Below are 11373 nucleotides of genomic sequence, written 5' to 3'. Positions count from 1 at the left end.
ACATGAAATTGCCTCCCTAAAAGAGCTTTTAGTCATCTGCAGGTGCAGTTATGCTTTTTCCCTTAAAAAAAAGCTCTAAGCTGATAAAAATATTCCTAACTCTAGACAGAATTTCAAATATTTCTTGAACCAGGTAAATCTCTGCTACTCTCATGTCTCGTGTCAGAATTGTCCAAAGATCTCAAAGTTTGCCTAATATGTAATAATGTTTTCATTGTATAAAGCTTTTTTTTTTTACCATAAGTTGAGCATTTTCTACAAAGCAGTTAGCAGAACCAAGGCCATATTGGGCTTGTCTTCAAAGCACTTTACAAAGATAGGTAAATTTAATATGATAGTGAAAATGTTTTTATACCAATATTCCACTCGGTACTTTCAGGCCTGATGGTGCACAGTCAGAATCCTGGACCTTAGAGGATGGAAACAGAAGGGAGAGATGAGATGTTGCTTTATTAGATAGTAATATTGCTTTTCTTTCTTTTATCCTGTCTTATACAAGGTGCAGGTGTTTTTCTAGTGTAGGCCATTCAGAGGCAATCACAATGCTAGCACCCATCTCAGGTGGTTTTCTGGACTATATTATACCGGAAACCACGATGTGAGGGGACCAGCTAGGATAATTTTATCCTTCACTGTAAAGGAACATACACAATATACTATAAGTCTGAAGAAGTCAAATATTAGCATTTCCAATTTTTTTCCAATGCCACAAGGCATTAATGCCCAATAGCAAATTAGTCCTTCTAAAAGAGGAGTAGGAAAAGCAAAATGACACTCTTAACATCTGCAGACCCTGCAATAGCAGGGGATTTATTTGATGACTGTTACAAGTGAACTATCACCATGTCATACAGGAGGATGAAAATACAAGTGCAAATCACATGGTACTCAGCTATAGCTCCAAATTCAGCCCGAACTAGACTCATTCCAAGTCTAGACTCATCCTCTGCAGGAGACCACGTGTCTCTTCACTAACATTTCTAAAATAGTCACCTACATCAGTAAGGAACTGAAAGGACAGTGGGCCTTAAGCACATGCTTAGTGGCTTTTCTGAATTGGGGCCAAAATCTTGCTTTAGCTTTACCTATTAACATGAGTAGCCATACTGAATTCAACTGGACTGCTCATGGAGTAATGATAGAAAACTTTGGTTCTACTTTGGTAAATTAAACTTCAAGAACAGTCTGAGTATATCATAACAAAGACTCTAAAGCCAACAAGCATCATCAAAGGAGCTTATTTCATTACTTAATCAATTTATAAGTATCAACATAGAGTTATGAGACTAAAATATGAATATTCCCAATCTGAAATATTGTGCCTCAAACTTATTAAATGTCACTAATAGGCATCCTTCAAGGAAGCAGGGAGCATGCTGCCTTTGGATGCCCCAACTGTAAATCAACAGATTTCCTGAAGTCTGCCTGGAATAGTGGAGAGTGGCCAAAAGCACATGAACTGCTATTTGTGTGCTATTAGTTGTGAGGGAGGGAGAAAGGAAGAAGGGGAAAAAGGAAAACCACTTCTTTAATAGTACCTACAATGTTTGGAAAACACTCCCTCATAGCATCCATTTATCAGGCCTCTATGCAATAACTAAAAATCAGGCCAAAAAAAGAGAAAAAGCCTGAAGGTGAGGAAGATGAGGAGAGGAGATCAGAGATGCTAGGTTTTAACTGGGAAAAACTGGAATGTTGTCAGTAATTCCATTAAAAGAAATACGGTAATTATAAAGAAATACTTGTGTCTAGGTGCCATTCAGAGGTAGCAGATTAGGTTAATCTGTTCTGCTCAGTAGTTTCACTTCTAAACGATAGTGCAGTCTTACACTGAACTTTTAAGGGTTTTTCAGTTTGTTGCAGTCAGCTACAGCCTCCCACACTCCAGATGTATTAACATTCACTGAAAAACTGTTCATAGTGTCATTCTGATAGCTGGAAAAATCTGGCAGACATGAAGGCGAGGTCCTGCTGCAGATGGGGCACACAAAAGCGCAGGAACCTCAGAGATATCTCCAAGCCACACTTGAAGCACACCCAGGTTCTGTGTGCCATTCTAAGAATGGGATGCCATGACATCCATGAAAGAATGTGTGTATTTAACAAGGAATATTTAAGAGACAAAAGAGTCACCAGTGTACACACAAACAGGGTTCCACGCAGCTTGAGTTCCAGCTTTGTATCATATTTTCACTAGTGAGCAGAACATCACAGAGTCATCTAGTGGCTGAGTGAGATCCTACAGAGGAGCATTTTGATTTTCTAAACTGAAAAACAACAAAAAAAATAGTGAACAGCTAGCCTCCAGTATCTAATTTCACCAGAGATTCAAAAAATGCAACATTAGCCAAGAAACTGAAATGAAACGACGTGCATATGTGAAGCCAAAAACAGAGGATGGTAGCAAACCATTATTAGAGCATTACAACTGTCAGGAGTGACCTCCCCTGTTGATTATCAATATTAGTTTAAATGCAAACATTTTGCATCAGCTGCCATCTGGAAGAAAGACAGATCTCACTGCAGTTAGAGCATAAAGTCTTTCTCTCATATTTTAGCAGATTATGCTCATGGTTATTTTTTGATGTTCCTAGGGAGAGAACATTTTTATAAAACAAAAAAAAAATCTCTTTGGGAATCCCTGTTGATGTGATGTTTTTGATTAGTGTTAATGTTTTTCTGGCTGGCTGTGAAAATGCATTTAACTATAATTGACTAGGCATTGTAATTCCAAAGCTTTATGAAACAAAAATCCACAGAGTGACAATCTGATACAGAAATCTGGCAGAAGATGATGTATTTTGCTCCTCAGAGACAAGTTTAATGGAATAAAAATATTGATTTAATATAGAAAGATGAGATATACATTTTCTTATAACTTTCAGTATTATCAAGGGGATGGAGGAGAAAATTCTTAACATGGAAGCGTATTCAGATTTGGGATAGTCTTCTCTTAAAGGAAGTGGTGTAACCACTTTCAGCAGCAATTTCAGTGCTCCGTGCACCAAAAAGCAAACAAAGCACTGAAGACTGTATCACAGGGAGGAACTCTGCACTGGGTGAGGACATGAGCACACCTTCTCCATTTCTAATTTCTGTGACTCCACAATTTCTCTTTTCACTGAAACTGGGAGGAGGGGAGAAAGAGGCAAGAGGAGAAAAGCAATAGAATTTCCTCACCACTATCACAATTATATTTGTGCTGAGTGCTCCTAGTCAGAGATGGACTAAAATATTCTGTCTGCCATTTCCTGAAAAGCTCTTCTTCACGGTAGCCACAGGGAAACCACGTGTTTTCTTTACTCAACCTCAGAAATGGAAAACGCAAGCCTGGTTGATTCCCATACTTCAGATTTCAGAGAGTACTTTTAAATAGTGCTCTAAACTAGACCTCCTTGTGGGAAAAACGAACCTGTCAAGGGAACAGACTTTTTAATTTGTGAAACAAGGAGCTTAGCTATACAGTAGTAACAACGACACCATCAATTTGGTTCTAATAGTTGATCCTAAGCTGAAAGGGGACTACAGAAAGGGAACACAGCACTGACTAGATGACACCAGGCGACCATCTATTGCTCTCCCTTCCGGTTCATTTTAATCACAGTGAAAACAGTGGATGATTTCACCCTCTCCCTCTTCACGTTTTTTTGGGGGAAAAAAAGACTGGAAAAAGGAACAACTCAAAAGAACACTGCGGATAAAGAAAAAAAATCAGAGCATCGAATCAATTAATGCAAGTTCTTCCTAACTTCCATGCAGGCTTTGCCTTCAATTAGCATGATCTCACTGAACCCTCTTGTGCAGGCCCGGAGCAAAAGCAATGGAAACTTTCTCCCTTCTTGTTTTAATCTTTCACCAAGTCCTGACTTTCGCCTCCAGCCCGTCTAATTGAAACTAATCTTCGCGGGCGAGGCCTGTCTCTTTCCCTTAATCCCTCTCTAAGGAAGCTCACATGGTCCCAATTACAGCCACACCGGCCCCTTTTATTCCCCTCCTCGTCTCTCTCTGCCAGTTTCATTTTTTGAAAGTTTGCATTATTAACTCCATGCTTGCGAGTTCCTGTCTGTCACGGGGGCCTAGAGATGTTATCACTGGTTGCCGATGTATAAGGTTACCATGAAAGCATTTTATGGATTACATTTTGCAAAAAGGCGATAGAGGGCATGATAGCTAGCACAGTGGTGAGCTTTATAGGAGTTTATATCTGCAATAAATGAGGGGCCAAGGAAGTGTTTATCTTGGACTTATGTGTATACCTGCTTAGATATCTGAAGGCAGAGACAATAACAGCTAAGAAGGGATCGCTGACATTTACTACAAGGGTTTCACAGAGATGCTTATGAGATGGGCTGCTACCCTGGGAGGAAAGCAGGCCACAGAGACACAACCAGGGAGCCCAGCTGTAGAATGTGTTTAACATTACAGAGTTAATGAGGTTATATGAAGGCAAAGATAGCACTCACTGATTCCCAAGCTGGCTCCTAATCCCAAGTCAGAGCCTAGCCCGCTAATACTGCAGCTCAATTTATTAAAAATAGACAATTTTCTTTCTCTTCCTTTCTATTTTTTTTATACTTCCTTCTCATAACTTACCAAGTCCCAGGCAATAGCTCTGCTTTCCTCCAATGCCATGATTTATTGCTTGCTTATATAGTTTCTGGTTCAAAGCTAGGTGCATAAATCAATCAGGGTGGTTGCTCTCCTGAATACATTCGCTTGAACTTCTCTATTGCAGCCCTGAGAAAGGCTGTCCAGCACCACCACAGCAATCTCCCTCTCTTCTACCCCCAGAAAAGTTCCTTCTGGATTTCTCTGAACACTAGCACACCCATCCTCACGTGGCACTCCCACTCCCCCCCTTTCCCCCCATCTTTCCTCTTTTTAAGAAGGAGAGCAGAAATGTCAGAAAAGAGAGTCTTCCTTAACTGCACTGGCAGTGCAGATAGCAGAGCACTGGGGTTTAGCTAATAAGGGGCAAATGAAGGGAGAGCAGGTGTGATTATATTAAATAGTTCCTATGATCTTAATAATCATAAACGGTTCTACAGTTTATGTTACAAGCAACAAAACCTACCAACTGCTGTTGGTAAACAAAATCTGGAGCAGATCTTCAGGTCACCAAAACATAGCTTAACTCTGGAACCACTGATCTGCCCATTTTCATTCCAAGTGGATTGCAGTTTAAGTCCAGCCTGTCTAGAACAGAAGAACGCAGCACCGTAACCATCTAGCATATTCACTTGCTTAAAAAGAAGTATTAATTCCTCACGCCGTTTCCTCTCCCTTTGGAGAGGAATGAAGAGTGAAGGGAGGAATCACACGTGGCAGCTGTGAGTGACATCTCAAGAGGAAGTTCTGTCACAGCTTTAGGTACTTAGCCTAGCCAGCTCTTTCAGCCCATACGTCTCCCTGGCCTTCTTCCACAGTAAGAGAAGAGAGTCCTCTTCCTCTGCAGGATCACGTTAAGCTACAGCTCTGAGGGCTTTCCTGGAGAAGTCTATTTGTTGACTGGCTGGGAAGCCTTACAGGTCTCAGCCATTCAAGTTGGGTTACCTAATTTAGAGGCTATTTTATATGGTCCTGGAAGACGTGAATTCTGGATTTTAGTTCTATAGGCAGGATATTTTTTGCAAGAAAATCTCAAAATATGGAAGAAATCAGCTTAAATGTGATAAAAACTAAAAATTGAGGATTTCCTGAACTAAACACTTGAAAAAATCTTTTCTGTCAAGCAAAATATTTTTCTATAATTTCAAAACATTTCATTGTGATTTTTAACATTTTGAAAGTAGACTTTACTTCAGTTAGCTTAAGTTTCATAGCAAAATGTCATTTAAACCAGAAAAATGACAATTTCATTTTTTAAAATGTCAAACTAACCCATTTTGACAAACTCAAAGTATTTTATTCCAAAATAACAATCCAAGTCAAGAATTTGCCATAAACCTTTCCCATAAGAAAAACTGGCATTTTTAGGGAAAAAAATAGAAGCTTGCACATCTGGATAATAAATTCTTCGCCAATACTAACTTCTGAACCGTGGTCAAGCTAGCAGCAGTCCCACCTGTAGGACTGTAACAGATGTATAGTTAGGTACTTAAGGAGCCAGCCCATAGAGTAGGCACTACAGCTATTTCAGTCACTTTTGCATGCAGCCTGCTCATTCTTTGGCTTTAAGTGCTCCTAATCTTTCATTATAATGGGAATACAGTATGTGCTTTGCTCCAGTGGTTTTTTTCAATATGGAAATCTTCACGACTCATCTGTCATTATTTCAGTGTCTTTCATAAGACACTTTTCATAAGCCTCTGAAACTATATGGTCTGATTAAAATCACACCTTTCATTAACAAGAGTCTGTTTCTCCTTCCTGCTGAGAGCAGAACTTGAAAATGGCCCTCCACCCTAGCGTTCAGAAACTAAGTTGATAAAAGAGAACAAGCTTGGTTAATTTATTAAGGCTAGCTGCTAGAGGGGCTGAAGCAGAAGAGCCTGGACCACGATTCTTAAAATTCATACTACTAATACAGATTTTATAACCTAATAGAAGAAAATACATCAAACACACACATGCACGCACGCACGCACACAAACATGTGTATCCATGCATGCATTTGTTCCTTCCTGTCACTTTTCTTTCTTCTGTGAGATTATCTTTTCCTTGAGTACTTTTATGCCTACCTCCTTTTTTGGCCTAAAAAGCAAGAATCTTTCAGCAAGAATCTTCACATTGCAACCTCTGTTTTGCTGCTGAATTTTTCACATGTAAGCTGAGAAGTAAAAACTCAAGGCATAGCATCATGCATTTTATGGCACTGCAAGAATAGGTCATTGTTTTTCTTTGCCTGTGATATTTATGAGGACCTAAAGAATGATTAACTGAAGGGGATGGGGGAAATGAATCCTTCTAAATAGTGAAGCTTTGGATTCTCTAACCAAATGAATGGCTTTTATTTCAGATTTATGATCTTTACACAGCCTTGCAATGATGAGTAACGACCTATCTTCATACTATTAAAAAATTTATTATGACTATTTATCACCAAAGTAACATAACCAGATTTGAAGGGGTACAGAATAATGTTAGGAGACCAGCCACCATTGTCTTAGCTGTGGACTTCCCCAATTGCCACACAGCTAAGGAGCGGGGCGAGCTTCTGTACATGCTCGGAAGGGAAAGTCTTGCGGGAGAGTGTGCAGCTAGGCAGGAGGATGTTCAAAGAGCACAAAGTGGCATGTGTGCATAGGAATATCTCCAAGGGAAAGAGAGGCAGAGAATACAGGTGTGTGCACATACATACCTATCTTTTTCTCTCTTTTCCAGGCTTAATGTTGAGAGGAGAAATAGCGCTGCAAGATGATGTTCAAGTACGTAGGCTAGGCTAATGAGGCTATTGCCACCCATGGAGAATCTCTAAAAAGGCTAAGTAGATGAGAGTCTAGAGAGTGATACTGAGTGAATGGTGGTCTGGGTCTTAGGGATGCTCTCTGAGGAGTCACGTAGCATTGTTCCTACTACCAAATTCAAACCCCTGACTTCAGATTCTCCAGTTTTCTGTGGTACAATTTCATCAGATTTACAGCTGCGTTTTAAGTAAGATTTTGCAGATTAGTAATGTAGCTTGAGCACAGCACACCAAGACAAAAACCCACAACATTTCTACCCCTTCATTAACTTTGAAGTAAGCACTAAAGTTGTAGTTAACTTCAGTAGCAGTTACAGGAAAGTCTCATGGATGAGTTTCAATATTGGCTTCACCGTATGAGCTAAATGCTGAAAATACCACTCCTGAAAGAAACGCAGTCCAGCAGAGTAAGTCACCTAGTTACAAGAGGCTACAGCCACTCCTGCTACACAAGTCCCCTCCTCTACACTGGGTTATATTCTGATGGCAGCTGTGCCCCTGGAGTCAGGAGCAATAATGGATTGCCTCCGGAGTCTCAGCATGGAAGTGAGATCAGGCCTTTCCACTTTTGAAGCAGGCTGTCAGTAAGTGTCATATTTTATTTTGCTTCTGAAAGACAAATATGGCAACACATGCTTTGTTAGCAGGCCAAAAGAATTATAACTTTATTTTGCTGAAAGCAATGTTGATTTGGATTTAGCCTAACACTGCTTGTAAAGCTGAATTATGCTGAACCTGCCCTAAACAGCTGTGACGGACAGATCTTTATACAGACACACATACTGCTGACTATAGTAAAAATGCAACTGATGCTCAGCGGAAAGACAGCTCCTCTCAGCAGCACAGGAAGTCCCCACATTTTCCAGGCCTCATGGACCAGTGAAGAAAGAAGAGAATTCACAGGAGATTCTGGATTCTGAATCATGGGAGATGATCCCAAGCCAGGTCAATCATAGTGACAGGAAGCAGAACCTACACAGGTCCCTGGAATCTCATTCAGTCTCCAGCCAATAGACCCCAGAACCAAAACATAACATTTTTTGTAACTCTTCAACTTTCATGGCACAAGAACTTACTACTAATGGCAATACGCTTAAAGCAGGAACCATACAAATTCTAGGCAATAAGCCTGTGTCAGGGTGTGAAGCCCACAGACACTGAGCACCACTGAGGCAAATACAGTAGTTGGAATTACAGGAAAGCAGTAGGGTTGGACTAGACTCAAACATCTGATACCACTCGAGAGGCTGAAGGCTTATATGTTTTTCCAATGAAGTGTGGCTGAGCAGAATTGCCAGGAGCAGAGACACAGGGCAAGAGTGGTTGCATCATGTCCCTCTGCTACGCTATTACAGTGCATGAGTGGCACTGTTTAACACAATTCTGGAATTACTTGCTCATAGGGAACTTCCTCCTGACCTGTCTTATATATGGTGTTCCTAATAACACGATATCCTCATGTGTGTAGTTAAAAACTAACAAAATGAACAGTCACAGAAGAGGAAGAAGTGTGTGTGTGTGTGTGTGGCTATCTATGCCTGTCTCCCTAGAAGTAAGAATTTCACAGAACTCACCACTTTCTGCTGTAAATATCAAGGCTACTTACTGCTCTGTCCTGTTTCCATCCATTAAAATGTAGCACAACATTTGTATACACCTACCAAAGCAGTTCCAAAACGCCTAACGCTTCATGTAAAGAAAATCTGACCAGCACCTGAAAGATGTTATCCCCACAAATGGACTACAGGAAAGCCCCCATATTCCAAGGAGATGAGCGGGGAGAAGTCTATAGAATAGAACAGAGTACAGTACAGTACAATCACTAGAACAGCAGCCTACCTGCTTCTTCCAGTACTACACACTGACGTCTAAGATTGCCATTCCATAAAACCAGCAGAAATCATCTGACCTATTCTGCCATATCTGGATTTTCTAAAAATCTGCAGAGACCAGACATCTGATGGAAAAAGGTGTGGGAGGCTTCCACAAGCAAAGAAAGGGAGGACTCTTCCCTTTCTTACTGGCAGAAAGCTATTAGCAACACATTTTTGTGTTTCCTAGTAGTGCAGGCTGTGACATTTGCTTCCTCTAACCACACAGAGCTCTTTCTCTGAGGCAAGAATGGTTTGTGCTTTAAGGGCTTGATTCAGAGACTGTAGATAGCTGTGACACTTGTTTTATTTTAATGGAGTTTAGATCAGACCTAGCAGTTTTGAGGGAGTGATTCCTCCCTTTCCACAGTCCAAAGAGTTCCAGGAAACTTCACAGGGTCAAGGCCTGTTTGGAGCCAAAGTCTGCTGTTAGGCCAGGATCCCAAGTCTGCCAGCCTCGGGCTTCCTTGGGCCTAACGTCTCAGCTGCTCTCGCTAAGTTACTACGTTGACCTCTGATAATTGGGGTTTTTTTAGGTAAATCTGCCTGGGTACTAGTCAGAGCCTAGCTGTGGCAGCTCATTCTAGTTTAACAATGTAGGTAGATGCGAGGGGTCATCAATACAAAAATTACGTTTGCTATGTTCTCAGAACAGAACCCCAAACCCAGTATACCAATGACAGGCTCCAAGCTCCCAATGCCCATCTGTAGCAATCATCAAATAAACTCTCAACAGTGTCTTCTGTAGCTTTTAATAGACTAGAGTACTTATACTGTCAGCTTTTACTGGGCAAGATGTAATTTTCCAATAAACACCGCCTCTTCCAAAAGGCAGCACTTCTGAACTTTTTCCAGAATCCAAAGGCTTTGGCTGCAGCCGCAGCAATGGGAATCAAATTATAAAAACAAAATCCCTCCTTTCACTCTATGCTCTCAAATGTTTTTCCAGGGCTGAAATGAGAGGCGCGCTTGCTATTTGTTTCTGCTTCTGTTGGCTTTTAAAAGCACAAGAGGGTAAAGGAGCTGGATGCCTGTAACTTTCACAGCTTGCTTATGTACACAGTGCCATAACCTTTGTGTCTTGCTGTGAGCAGCTGCACTGCAATTGTATTAGTCTGACTGACTGTAAACTGTGTGGTAATATGTAAAACATATTGTGAGTGATGATGACTAATTGGAGAACATCTTGCGAGACATTCTAAACGTGTGTAAAATGTCATCCAGCTGTAAGCTGCATTCTGTCCTGGATGGAGTCTCTGTTACTTACCAGGGCTTCAGGGCTCACCAGCAATTTTTCAGAGAGAACTGATGAATGCCATACTAAGAACTACCCTATGTTTCAACCTCCTCCACCCTCTGCCTTTAGTGATCAATAACTGATCAATGAAACTTAGGCCTGGGTTTCCTACAATGAGTAGTGATTTAGAGCACCCTGGCAAGAGGAGCCTGTTCGTCATTGTGGTGCTTAGATAAATCAGCTGCCTTTCAAAAAAAAAAAAAAAAAAAAAAAGTCTGTCATATTTCAAAATCTTGTCCCTGTTTCTAGTGCCCTTACAGGGACACTAAACCCCACTAGCAAACTGGCATGTTCCTGCAAATGCCAGAGATCCAGGGATCCAGCACCCCGTTGGAAAGCCAGCGCAAGCTACATTCAAGAGAAAAGCTACCTATTGGATGGAATGTGTTAAACTTCTTATTACAGGCACCAAAGCTTCAACTGGATGAAATATTAGGTTTGCTCAATTGTCAGATCATCAGCTGGTCGTGCTGGACTGCAGAAACTATTCTCTTCTAGCTCAGATGGTAGGGAACGTATTCCCCATACCAAAAAAAGCAATTCTGTATGCATCCATAAGAGGCCTTTGTCTGTGGGTGATAAAGCCAAGTATTTTCATGGAATTTCAAATAAAGCTTCCAAAATTTCTCATGAAAAGAATAATAATAATTCTCCCACTGAAAGTAGAAATAAATACATTGGAAGTCATATTTTTAAATACAAATGTTCTTTTCTCAAAAGAGCAGAACTGAATTTATCAGCAATAAATTCTTTAGAAGAAAAGAATAAAATTAAAATCACATTGGAGTACAGATTAATTA

This window comes from Rhea pennata, chromosome 22 (genome assembly GCF_028389875.1).
Source record: "Rhea pennata isolate bPtePen1 chromosome 22, bPtePen1.pri, whole genome shotgun sequence".
Classification (NCBI taxonomy): Eukaryota; Metazoa; Chordata; class Aves; order Rheiformes; family Rheidae; genus Rhea; species Rhea pennata.
The sequence above is the reverse complement of the archived record's forward strand: the minus strand, read 5'-3'. Positions refer to the sequence as shown.